General features: G+C 41.7%; 1 long non-coding RNA gene across 1 annotated transcript; it reads left to right on the top strand.

Annotated features, from left to right (window-relative positions):
• Window positions 1-1,390: 1,390 nt before the first annotated feature.
• On the top strand, window positions 1,391-9,955 carry LOC137465536 (uncharacterized). Its single transcript, XR_010994682.1, has 2 exons — window positions 1,391-1,527; window positions 3,479-9,955. It is a non-coding gene; the product is annotated as an uncharacterized lncRNA (long non-coding RNA).
• The last annotated feature ends 3,786 nt before the right edge of the window (window positions 9,956-13,741 follow it).

Below are 13,741 nucleotides of genomic sequence, written 5' to 3'. Positions count from 1 at the left end.
TTTGTGTTGGTGGTTTTTTTTGTTGTTGTTTTTGGTTTTTTTTTTTTTTTTTTTTTTTTTTTTCCGATTCTACTGTCACTTTGTTAGGAATCGGCAGTTGCAAGGCCAGCCCGTGGTCAGTTTTCCATGTGGGAATGGAAAAGTGCTGTGTGGATGTCGGAATCACTGCACTCTTTTTACCCGGACAGCAGATGGCATCGAAGCTCCAGAAACATCACCGCTCTCGCGGACCCTGACCAGGTTCTTTTGGGCTTCGACATCTTGGTGCAAACATTATTATTTCAATAGGCTTCCATTTGGCCTGCTGTTAATTTAAGAGAACCTTTTGATAGTAGTATATGTACACATTTTTAAAATTTGGTGATCTTTCTCCTGAAGCTTAACTTACTTTTCTCCTTCAGGGTACTTAGAGGAAATTTAAGAATTTCTCTTACAATGGTTTTAAGTGAGGATTCATTTTATATCTCATTTTAAGTCTGATTTATCGAATTCATTTTTTAAAATAATATCTGTTCTCCAGAAGTTTGGTTATTATTAATGCTGACTTGGGTAAAAGAGCAGATGATAATCAGATGTATTAAAGTAATATTATTTCTAAATGGTATTGCTTCCTGATGTTAGACTTCACAGTTTATGTATAGCATTCAATAACTTATGAATACTCAGTGCAAAACTGCTGCTCACGTCTTAAAAAAACTAATGCAAAAAGCTCATTGTAAATATATAAGATCTAATGAGTTCAGTTGCAAAGTTGACTCTGATTTCTATACTTTCTTAGAAAAAAGGAATTTGTAATTATCACTTCAGTTCTTACGAAAAGTAAAGTATAACCCATTTGCTCTTTCATTTCCAGGATGGCAAAAGACAGCTGACTGTGTCTAATCCCACACACACTAGTCTTCATGGAAAGTGTCTTGTGCCAGTTTCTCTCCTAGGAAGCACTTTTCATAGGTGCAAACAGAATAAGAAGAAGTATTAAATTAGTAGGGCTTTTTTTTCCTGTTGCTCTTCTTTTTAACAAAACCATTTTGACACTGTCAGCAAATGGAATATTAAATAACATGTGAGGGGGGGAGCCCAAATAATTCTCTTAGTTCAACAGAATTTATGTATGGTAGAATATTTTTCATCAGAAATCCAGAAAACAGTAATTTAGGTTAAAAAAAATGAGCCGTTTATCTGATTAAAATATTTATGGATTAAATAATTGTAGCTCATCCCTTATCAATATCTTTGTATGTCTCCCTGATAAGAACAATAAAATAGGTAAGAGAAGTTTAAAAGGTGAAGTCCATTTGGCCTTAAATGAGATAGGAAGGTAACCATTTCTGGTGGTGGGATTTCTCCTGACTTTCAGAATCATGGATTGCTCAAGAGGTATGTAAAGATATATGTAGATATTGGATGAGTAATTTTTGCCTGTTCTCAATTTATCCATTATAAATTCGGTTACTGATGTTGGGAAAACAGCAACATCTGGATCAACAACTTTTTACATCCCTCAGTGGCATGGATTCTGTGATAAATGTATTTGTTAAACATCTCTAAGTTTTATTTAGTAGATTTTTGAGGTTATACAGGACATTCAAGTGTCTTCCTCTGTGATTGTTTTCCATATCATTAAAAATTACAACTCATATTAATTCTAATTCTACTATAATTGACTCTACTCTTAAAAACTATGCTAATACTCTATTCTTAATTCTGTTTCACTGAGGTGACCCATGCTAGTTAACAATAGTTTTTTCAGATATGTAATATGACAGAATTTATCACATTCTTAGTAAATATATAATATGTTGGTAGTTAACAAGATTAATTTAATGCGTATCTGCATGGTTGCACACTTGCATAACATTCCCAAGAAGACAAATAATACTCCTTCTTGAATGATGCTTCAAAATATTTAATTTCATTTATTTAATCACTTAACAGACATAATAATTTAATTGCTACTACACCATTGCAGTAAACAAAAGTAAGAACTGTAGAAAACATAATGTGAAATGATGCTTGTTAAATATTGAATAAGTATTGAGGACTGCCAGGTTAATTGATCATGTGGCTGACTCCGTATTCTGCTACCAGAAGCCAAAGTTTGCTCTCAGAACAAAAGGCACGTGTGGAAAAGAAGGAATGGCAGGTGGGAGGAATCTGTCTGTACCAGGTTTTGATTTAGGCTGCTGGGCAAGGTCTCAGTTCTTGGATTCACTGCCAGTGGGCAGTGATCTGTGTGAGACCGTAGAGCTCCAGGTGCTGTGTGACCCTGGCGGGGCAGCTCCTCAGCTTGCCACTCACTGCTTTTCCAGGACACAGGTTCCACCAGCTGAGTATGGTCAGAGAGCTCCATCCAAACTCCCAGTGCTGCTGCAGTACAAATAACAAAGAGTTGTCTATTGTTCCAGCAGAATTCCTGCTCAGATGAATCTCAAACAGAGGTTTGATTTTTTAGGAAATTGAGTGTGGTAATACCCCCATTGCCAGTTCTGCTGGCAGGACAAAAAACTGGGTTTGTGAGCACATTTTGTCTGCAGGCTCTTTCTCTGCCATCATCAAAGTCTGGAACAGTAGGGAGGGTCAAACAGAGGTGAGGATCACTTGTGCTGGTGTCCTCAGCTTCCTTCTTTGTCGTGGAGGCAGTGAGCAGGACTGTAACTGTGCTTAGGAGGCAAGGTTCAGTCAGCTGTCATTATCTCTATGCCCACTGCAGACAGTAAATGACAATTAAAAGACCTTCTCTGTTCCTTCAGCAGGGAGCTCAGGTTCTATTAATTCTAGCAGGTTCTAATAGTTCTATTCCTCCCTAATTATCTGTGAAAAAGATCTTTTCCTCCTGCATGTTTTGAAGCCTCAGGTGCTCACCCACAGCCATAAAGTTGCCATATGCCTGTCTTAGGTATGGTCAGCTCTCAGAAGCACCTCTCTGATTCTTTATTTCTCAGTCTCAACTTATTGGAGAAATTGTGTGCAGACTCACAGCAAATCTTGCACGGGCAGGATAGGCTCTCTTCTCATGCCTTTGTGCAAGAAAACCACCCCTTTGTCAAAAGCAGCTTCATTTGATTATCAGCAGCTCTCTCAAATGGCACATGCAAGCTGTTGTCCATTCTCCAGCTAACTCAGTATTTGCTGGAAAAACAGCCCTGTCCTGCACCAGCCACGGGCCTTTCTGTGCCCCTTGGAGGGCAAACGAGCTCAGGAGTACTGGAATATTTTCAGTTTCAAGGCATAAAATTGGCCTACACTCTTCATCAGAAAAAGGAAGGAAAACATCCTGTAAACAGTGAGTTACTGATAGAGCTCCAATGCAAAAGAGAGATACAAGAGAGTTGGAAAAGGTGAGAATAACACAAAGAAATATAGAAATAGTGCCCCTGCATGCAGTAATGTAGTTAGTAAAGGAAAAATTCAGCCAGAGCTCAAATTGGCAAATGATGTGAAACACAGCAAATAAAAGGCTGTTATTGCTCTGTTACAGAGTGGTAGCACGATGAAGCTGCAGGTGTGCTGCTGAATGGTGATGGAAAGTTAATTAAAAATGCCCACAGAAAAGACAGAAGTACTCAGTGCCCTGTTCACATCAGTCATCATGGGTGAGATCAGCCCCCAGGCCTCTATGCTGAGAAGCAACGGCATACAAATGTATCAGAGAGTTCATTTAAGGATCATCTCCACAAACTGGACACCTATAGAAAGCTTGCCCAGTTTCAGGGGGAAAAAACATCACCATGAGAGTCATTAGCCATGGGAGCCAGGAAAGTGGTGGACTTTTCTGGATGAAAGTGTTCAAGAGACAGTTTGACAGAGAATGGAGAACTTTATCTAAGGCACTGCTTTCCATGGAAGTTTGAAGTCCCATTCAAATCTGGACCTTTATGTCATTTTTATGATCACCTCTGGTTTCTGCAGAAGAATTACAATGAGTGAAAGTAGTAAGTAGTCTGATTACGAACCTGTTGTACATTTCTAGTGGTGACTTTAATAAACACTTGTACATAGCTTATCCCTTCAGTTTATTCTTTATTTCTCTTTTTCTTGCCTGTCTGACAGTCCTGACCCCTGCACTAAAGATCACAGAAGCAGCTGCAGAGAGAGAGATTTTATTCCCCAAACCCCTGAATTTTTTATTCTGAATTAGTTGCTCATAATGTTTGAGCTTTGGCTTCTGTCATTAGCTCTTAACTTCTTTTTAAGGGTCGGTGGAAAAGCACTTTTCCTTAAAGATAACATGTTGTTGTAATTTCTGGTATTTGCAGCTACTCACCAGGTTATACTTTACAGAACAAGATGTAATAACTTATTCTCAGCTCCCACTTGAATAATTTCCACTTTGTTGCTCTGTTATTTTAGTACACCCCTCTCTGCTTTTGGAAAAAGCTTTTTGGAAAGCTTTTGTGCTACCACACAGAAAGAAGGAGGCACACTTTTGTACCTCCATTCCAGGAAATTCTGTCCTCAAAACTATCCCTCAAAGATTTTGGCAGATCTGATTTTTGAGGTCTTAGTGAGGAACATCTGAATTTCCACCCTGCAACAGAACAATATTCAGCTGACTAGAATGTTTTTTCCAGGAGTGAATAATGTTTACTCCCCTAAGGTGTCCTGGAGCCTTTTAGGGCTTCATGAGACAGCAGTGGTGTGATTACCTCCCGAAGAGGAAGAGGCTGTGTTGTCACAAACCTGCAAATACTCACCCAAATATTGCCTTTTGAGTTTGAATGGTCTGAGTGAACATTGCTGTGACTTCAGGCTCTGTCTCTTGGACACTCCACAGCCCTTGTGGCTGGGATTTCACAGACCAGCCTCCCAGCCCTGGTGCTGACATCCAGAGTGCTCCAGCTAATTCCTTCCCTAGGCTGCAAGTCCAAGAGCTCTCTGAGCTTGCCACATGGTTTTCCCAGGACATGTGTGTTTGCCAGCAAGCCTAATTACTTTTTGGCTGATGCAAGACATTCAGAGGGGAGAAAAATATAATCAAAAAAAGAAAGGGCACATTGTACACATTAGCCTGCCTCTGCCCCTGTGGCCATGCAGCCTTAAGGTTTGGATTAGAGGCTTTTAAAGAGCCCACCCTTCTTTGTCTCCCTTTTTCCTCCTGAAAGTGGTCTTTCCCTCTCCTTCCAGCAGATGTTTCTCTGCTCTCAGTCTTTCCTCATTTTTTGACATGACTGGAGAGAGAACACTTCCTGGGTTGTCATTAACCTCCTTGTCAAGAGCCTCACAGATCGGGCCTGTCAGATGTGCAAAATCTATCACCACCTCATCCACAGTTTACTTGTTACCCTGCCGAGTTTCAGATTGGAATAATTAGTTTGCCTTGAGCCATTGCCAATTATTTTGCTGCTGTATGATTAAATGGACTGTAACTGAATAGCTGGTCACCAAGATTTAATGACTCTCCGTGGTTATATCTAGCCAAGTTAAAAGTTTGGGGTTTTTTTTCCCTTTCTGTCACCTCCCAGAGGACTTCAGCTGAATCTGAAGGCAAAAGGTCACAGGCATGCACAACAATGAGAACAGAATTTGCAATGTAGAATAGAGTAACACAGAGGGACCCTAGTATCACACAGAGTTTATAAGCAGGGTGGTTAACCGGTTGTTTTGCATGCACACAGAGACAGACACAAATAAGAAAAGTGCAAAATGGACTTGCTTGTAAGAGCTATGTCTTCTTTCTTAATTAAGAAAACTTTCTTCTTTAGTATGCAACAAGGCTGGATCAAAGCATACTTTTAAATATAAAGTTATATGCTCAAGAAAATGGATTCTTCATCTATGACTAAGATTCTTGCAATAAATTAGTATTTGTTTCCCCAGATTGATCTCCTGGAACTTAGACATTTGTTCTCTAGTTGTGAATTGCCACCTCACTAGAAATAAAAGGCATAGTCTGTTTTTAATATGTCTATGCCAAGTTTTGATTACTATTATGTAACTCAGATGTTGAAACTGTAAATGTATTAAAATGAAAGAATTCTGTTTGAGTCTTGGACAGAAATATTGTTGGCAATTAATCTACAGTCTGGACCAGCACATTTAAGTACACCAGCAAAAAGATGTTGATAGTTCTGTGTCTTGCTCACAAAAGAAATCACAATGTCTCTATAGCACAATCTGTTAAGCAAATCTTCCAGCGAATGTGGCTTTGTGGGTGATCAGCAAAAGCACCGATGTGATTGTTGTAGTTGAATTTAGATGTGTAGATATGATCTATTAATTCAATCATGTACATGCAAAGCAGTGCCTCCTACATCCCTTGGTATTGCAAACAGCCAAGCAATGATTCATCAGACCAATGTCCTCTTGATGAGAAAACTGAATCATTGAAGGCCTTCTGTGTTCACATCAATGAAGAAAAAGATACTGCCATTCGTTCATATTCTTCTGGGAGCTGCAATGTGCAGGTAGTGCCTCCAACACAATAGGCTTTTCCTTGTCCTGGAATGCTCCTGCTGCTCAGCACCACCACCACCACCACAGACAGCGAGCTGGCAGCTGTGCATCCCCATTTGGCTGCCTTTCACCCTGAACCCCTCTTCTTCAGGTCTTCTCTTCCAGCCAGGACAAAATGCTGAGTGCCCCCTCTGACCTGGACAAGGTCAGCTGGCACAGTCTGGTGGCACACATTGGTTCAGTGAGGGAAGAGGCCACTTCTGCCTGTCAAGCCAGCCATGCTTCCAGCTCTGGGGGAGAAACTGGCACTTCTGCCAGGAGCATCTGCCTGGGCTGTACCCCATCTTTGTTCCTATCACCACAGGGAAACAGTCCCTGAGTAGAAGGAGCAGTGGGAGAGACTTTGGGTGCAAGGCATGGGCTGGGAGTGGGGTGCATGCCTGGCCAGCAGCAGGCAGGGATCCTTAGGGACTGGGGGGTTTAGCCACAGAAATGTTGTGTCTTTGAATTCAAAACAAAGTTCTGGCTGTCTGGAGGCTTGAGACAGGTTGGAAGAAGAGGCAGGGACAGGCAGGATATGCAGGAGGAGCGGCCTGTCCCAACAACCATCTGAGTTGGCTGTGACAAAATCTGAGGCTGGAGCAAAACCCAGCCCCAGGAACTCAGCAGGGACAGATTTCTTGGAGTGTATTCATGAAGATTACACTGTGAAAGTCCTGGACCAGCGAGGTAAGCCCAAGACATGCATTTTCAGATTAATGATGGTTTTTGTTGGTTCATAAGTAAATTTGACAGGATTGTTTCTGGACTTCAGACTTTAATCAAAGCTTCAGGATAAGATGCTAAGTAGAAAAAGAGTATCTATCAAAAACAACTCCTCACAGTCAAAGCATATGTACTAATAAAACCCCGAATCTGGTTTAACCTACTGCTGTTAAAGAGAAGAAGGGTATTTAAGGGATTGTTAAAATAAGATACAATAAGTGCATTTACAAACAAATTGTGCAATAGACAAAAGAAACCAATTGCTAGTGTTTGTCTGCATAGAACCTTCAATATCCAGTGGAATAAGGTGTGCAGCTGGAGAGATACTATCACTGTTTCTGTCTTCACTATCAACACACAGATTTTCATATTTCTTATGGGGAAATTAATTGCCAAGTTTGGATGAAAACTGCAAGCAATTTTGGAGGTCATACAAACTGTTTTCACGGAAGCTAAATCCGAACTAGACCTTAATAACCTTAAGCAAGTCCACTAAACCTGCAGGTACTGCTGTGTACGAGCACAGCACTAATTGATTTTTGCTAATTAAAATTATTCAGAGGCAGGTACAGCTATCTCTGGCTTTAATGTAATCAATAGGTAAGCCTGGGTGGAAATCAGAAACCCTTGTTTTGCATCTTCAGAAGCTGATTGTGTGCACATCCATCTGTGCAAAAGAAATATGATTCTCTCCTGCAGACATCAGATAAATATCATGTCAGCTCTCCTCTGTTGCAGAATCCCTGGATGATCCTGTTATCTTTCTTTCATTGTTATTTTCCCTGGCAGCAGGAGCCCTTCAGCAGTCCTTACTTTGTGCCCGGAGTGGGAGGTGGGGTGTGAGGCGCTCAGCCACAGCACCCCCAGGCATAACCTCATCTCCGTTTCACCAGGGACCAGCACTGGGAACCTGAGCACAACACTTCATTTGTGGTCTGCTGGCTTCTTCTCCACATTTTTTGTTTCTCTTGTCTATTCAGCCTGTAATCTCTTCAAAGGCTGGGACTGTCTCTGACTGTCTAGACACACAGGACCTATTACAATGGGACATTGATTTCTGATGGGGTCTCCATCTGCTTACTGTATTGCAAATGATTACTGCTAACTTTAAAAGAGCTACATTTCAGCATCAGGGTTCAGCACTAATAAGGACATTTGGACTTTATTGCAAAGGTAAATAATGCCTCTACTAATGTACTAATGAACAGAGAAACAATCTATTTCAAAATCACAGAAGTTTATAGGTTAAAGGTGGATTATATGGTTTTCATGCTTGGCCAGTGATGTATGCTCTTCCTTTCTTTCTCTGCTATCTGCTGAAGCCAACTGAAATGTTTGACAAGTGGCTTAGTTTTTCTGTGCAGTATCTGTAATACATACTGCTATTTCTTAGAACTTTTTGTTGTTGTTCTTATCACTACAGCCTCTGAATGTCTCAAAACACCTCAGGAATTTATTTGTAATACATAAATGTTATTGTACCTGTTTTACGGAGTGAAATATAAAGGCATGAAGTGATACACAGACACGTAAAAATTATATTCCAACGAAGAAAAATCCAGATGCCCTGTCTAATGCTTTAATCATGGGTCTAGACTTTCTACAGTACAGTATTTTGTTGGAAAGCCTCAAGGAAATCTCTCCTTGACACATGAAAAATAATGTGTGATTCCTGCCAAGATTTTTTTTTTGAGTTGACAAAACCGTTGCCATGTCAAAACACTTCTCAGAATTGCATCTTTTGTCTGATTTTTCACATCCTTTTCCTCTGCTTATGTAGGCAAGCAAGAAGATTCTGGGAAGCTGCAGCTTCCTTTAGAAATATTCCTTTCTTACACAATGATGTGACCACCTAAGAGAGCAGAGGGGAGGATGTTTGGCACGGGGTGGATGAGCAGCAAGAGACATCCCTCTGTCCCTTTATAGGATAACAGCTGCAACACCGTCACAGGCCCTGAGAAGACAGAAATAATGTGTTTATGGCCAATTGTTCAGCCTTGGCAAGTGACCCTGGAGAGTCAGTGTTAGCAGCTATTGATACCAAGAGCAACGGTCTCTTCCTGCTTTTGTAAGAGCACACTTTGGATTACCCAGGGTGCTCTGCAATCCTGCTTTTGAAACATGCCCAGCTCACCAGGCATCCCAACCTAATGGGGAAAAAAATAATAATTAAAAAAAAAAACAGCAAAGGCTGCTACGCAGAGCAGCATTTGAATAGAGAGCAGCCAATTTGCCAGTACAACAATTCTGCATTGAGCTGATTCCTAGATATGAATATCCCTTTCAGGGAGAGCTTCCCAAATGAGGGAAATCCAGAAGCTGGCTTTTGAGAGTGAAATTCCCTGGGAATTCAGCATACAGCTTTGCCTGGCAGTGTTCCCACTGAAGAACCAACAAAAAGCAACTGGCTCTAATCCTTCTCCTTATGTATTTTGGCAGCTTTCTTCCATTTAAAAGGAAAATAAAAGTCCATCTTGCTCCTACACTGGAAGAAGTCCAAGATACACACATTGGGAGAACAGGAACTGGCATTTAAGGTCCTCCTGACACTTTTTATGTTGGGTCTTTGATCACACAGAAAAAATCAGTTTATTTTTGCCTTTTATGGTCTTAAAACAAAAAGTTGCTCTTGGAAGTTGTCTGCAATACAATTTGGTGTTCAGCCTTCCTGATAAAACTGTTCCAAATAGTGCCATAAAACAACAAACATCCCAATAATCCTGGTTAGACCTCCCATGTATCTCTTCTGAATGATGAATTTTGTGAAGATTAAAAAAAATGTGAGACCAAAACTGCACCTTTGTTTTGTTTTGTCATTTGTATGACCATTTTTTTCTTAAAGCAGCAAATGTTTGGGAGCTCAAGACTGCACTAAGACACAAACACACACGCTTTTAGTGTCATAAGCCTTCATGCTTTTTAGATAAGATGAAGTCTGACATAAAGTTGTGGGGAAGATACAGTGTGAAATGATGGCAAAAAGCCATTTGTGTTGCTTCTGCTGCCCTTCAGGCATGCTGTCCTCAGACAGGCATATCAGAAAGCCTGATCCAGGATTTTTATAAACTCTGCTGCTCTGTCAGGTCTGCTCTAACTGATGTGTTTTCTCCGTCAAGCATTTAGTCATGCAGAGTATTAGCTGCTAGTATTTGTAGAAAACTTCTGTTCACTATAGCACTTTGACCTGTATATGGGAACAAAAACAAGACATTGCAGTTGTCCAAGAGACTTATAGTAAAGATGTTATGAATTGGCATTTAAATAGGTATTGTTCCCATGTAGCAAGCATCAGGCCTTGTATTTCATCAGATAACATGTCTTAATTTGGCTGTTAGGGAAAAGTAATATCTTACCTACATGAAATACTCTTGTTTATCCCAGGAGTGGTTTGAGAAACAGTTTGGAGAGGGCAGAATTCCCAAACTGGAAAGAAAAACTATCTGCTTTTATTCAGACAGACCTAGAAGGGCAAATATGGTCAACTTAAAAAGCAAGATCCTCAGATGTTATGATGTCCTAGTATCAGTGGAAAATCTGATATACACCTACAGAGTGCCTAGCAAGTGTTTAATTTGGATACTCTGGAATTAACAAATTCTAGCTAAAAACGCTGAAGAGAAAGGTGTGCACTACCACATATACTAGGCAAGAGTCTGCAGAACGAAATTCAGTGCTCCTTTTAAATGGAAACTGATAGCATATGAAGCATGAGATCTTATCTAGCAGTTTTTAATAGTCAGGAAAGGCAAAACTGGATAGATAAACCATGGTTGTTTCTACCAGCATCTCTGCCTGTGTGGTGATGGTTTTCCATGCTGGTGCATCCTCACTGATGGAGATGGAATTCATCAAGAGGTTCATAAGACAGAAGAGGCCCCCCCTTTGACATGTTGCTATGTTGTTTTTAGGGGCATAATTTTTGTTCAGATGGGGGACATTTGGGCAGATGAAAAAATAAGGCTGTAACTGGCAGAGGATACTGATGTGAATTACAACATGACAACAAAGGCTGTCTGTAGGGTAGGTTCATGCCTCCACATACCTTGGCTGACAGCAGTATTTCAAACCTGTCGTGGATATCTCACCACAAGATAATTCTGCTGTTTCATTTTCCTGATCATAGAAGCAGATGTGTGTGTGCTGAGAGCTGCAAGCAGCGGGGACTGCTCTGGGGGATGCCTGCAGAGTGCAGTGCAAAAATGAGTCTGACCTCAGCAACATCCCACTCTGACTGAACAAAGAAGGACAAGCAAAGCCTGCAGGCTGCACAAAGGTAAGGAATAGCATGGGACACACAACAGCCTTGCAGGTAAGCCCAGTCCTGGATGACAGAGCTGTTGGGGTGAACCAGTGAGGGGACACTGCTTGCAGAGAGCACTGTGCTATCAGTACAGTGAAGAACAGCCAAGAAAGGATTGCCCCAGAATTCCCACCTGGAATTCTTGACAGAGTCCTTAATTTGCTCTGTATGTGCAGGTTTCCTTTGTGGTTTCCTCTTCCCCAGCACAGGAAGGACATCAACCTGTTGGAGCCAGTCCAGAGGAGACCACCAGGATGAGCAGAGGGATGGAGCAGCTCCACTATGAGGAAAGACTGAGTCAACTGGACTTGTTCAGCCTTGAGAAGAGGAGGCTTCAGGGTGACCTAATTGCCCCTTCCAGTGCCTGAAGGAGCCAACAAGAAAGATGGAGAAACTATTTACAAGGGGGAATGGCTTCAAACTGAAAGAGAGTAGGTTGTTTTGATGGCAATTCTAACCCCAAACTTGCTGACTTCCCTGACTGCTATGCAGTTGTTTTTTTTTTCTACAATAAAATATTTTTAATTACATAGTGCAGGGGAAAGGTGTGTTCTGATATTTGATCCTGTCCTGCCCCGTTTGGATTGTGCTGGCCTCCATACTCTGCAGCAGCTGGAAATGCACTGAAATTTTGGGTTTACCATACAGCAAGTGTAGGTCTAACTGCACAGCACAGTTCTTTCAGTGACTGACTCTGACTGAATTTTGGTTTCACTTTTGCAGCTGCAAATCTGGCAGTTGCATCTGTCTGACAAATTGTGGCTGCAGATTCAGCTGGATAGATTGTGGGGTATTTGTTTCTAACCACACGTCAGTGGTAATGAAATCATGCTTCACAATACTTGTCAAAGTAACACATTCAGCAGAACTTTTCACAGGCATCAGAAATTGTCTATTTAGAGCAAATTGATTCTTCAGCAGTAGACAGTGGTAAAGATTCAGCTGGTTTTTTACAAGTACAACAAGTACAAAACAACTATGAGGGAAGTCAGCTGGGTCTCCAGGGCATCAGTACATTGCTTAACTTGTAGTATCCAGGCAATCAAACCATTTTAATCTGGTCCCCTGCACTGTTCTTGCCTGACAGTTCTCTCTTATTCAGAAACTGTCTGAATCTGACTGGTTCCCCCCTTCATCCTTTCTGGGCAGGTGCTGAGGTGCTGCTCACTTTCCTTCTTCTGCTACCAAAGATTTTCTGCTTCTGTGGAAAGGGGCAGCAGGAAGGGGCATGAGCCTTTGTCTCAGCCACCACTGTTCACTGCCCAGCACATTTACTGGCAGACAAAAATAAAACCCTGAGCAAGTAGAGAGCAGCAGAGGTGCAGAGACATGATCTGATCTCCTCCTCCTCCCATAATGTGGGTGGTAGCCTCCTGCAGAGGAATCAGATTTTGGGTCTTTCAGTCATGAAGAAATTCTCAGAGACACAAAAGGCCTAAAAAAGTTAATCAACACAACAATGCCTGCTTCATCTACCAGAACTCCCAAGACAGGGAATCAAGAAATTTCCATTTACTCAGTGGTGTGGTAGCCCAAAGCTACTGCTTCCCAAAGGGTCACAAGTAGTCATGCTCTGTGTTGATGGACTGTTTGGATGCTTTTACCTGGAGTAAATGCGAGGTAGTACAAAGTTCTCTTATGCCAGGAAAAAAGTGAGAAATTTCACTTACTGCAGAATGCCATGGAAAGAGCACATTTAAGGACAGCTGGAGCAGAGTATACCTGTGATATCCAGTGTATGTCAATCACTTTTGGTGCTGGTTTTGGCTGGAACACAGCTGATTTTCTTCACACAGGAGCGTGGCCGTGCTTTGGATCCGTGCTGGAAGCAGTGCTGGTAACACAGGGATGTGCTGCTTGTGGAAGCTCAGTGTTTGCCCATCAAGGCTTTGCTGCTCCTCACAAGGATCTGGGAGGGGACACAGCCAGGACAGCTGAGCCCAGCTGGCCCAAGGGGTGATCCAGACCATCAGGGACTGGGCTCAGCACACAGAGCTGGGGCAGAAGGAACAAGGGACACCTGGAGTGATGGCCTTTGTATTCCCAAGCCACCTGTGATGGAGTCTGGCTTTCCTGGGCATGGCTGAGCACTGCCTGCCCATGGGGAGTAGGGAATTAATTCCTCATCTTGCTTTGCTTGTGTGTGCAGCTTTTGCTTTTCCTATTAAACTGTCTTGGAACTGCCAGGAATTTTTTTCATTTTTCCTCATCCACTTTTTCCCCCACTGCACTGTTGGGGGAGTGAGCAAGTATCTGTGTGGTAATTACTCGCTGTCAGTCCTT

Source organism: Anomalospiza imberbis, chromosome Z (genome assembly GCF_031753505.1).
Source record: "Anomalospiza imberbis isolate Cuckoo-Finch-1a 21T00152 chromosome Z, ASM3175350v1, whole genome shotgun sequence".
In the NCBI taxonomy this organism is placed as follows: Eukaryota; Metazoa; Chordata; class Aves; order Passeriformes; family Viduidae; genus Anomalospiza; species Anomalospiza imberbis.
The sequence above is the reverse complement of the archived record's forward strand: the minus strand, read 5'-3'. Positions and strand labels throughout refer to the sequence as shown.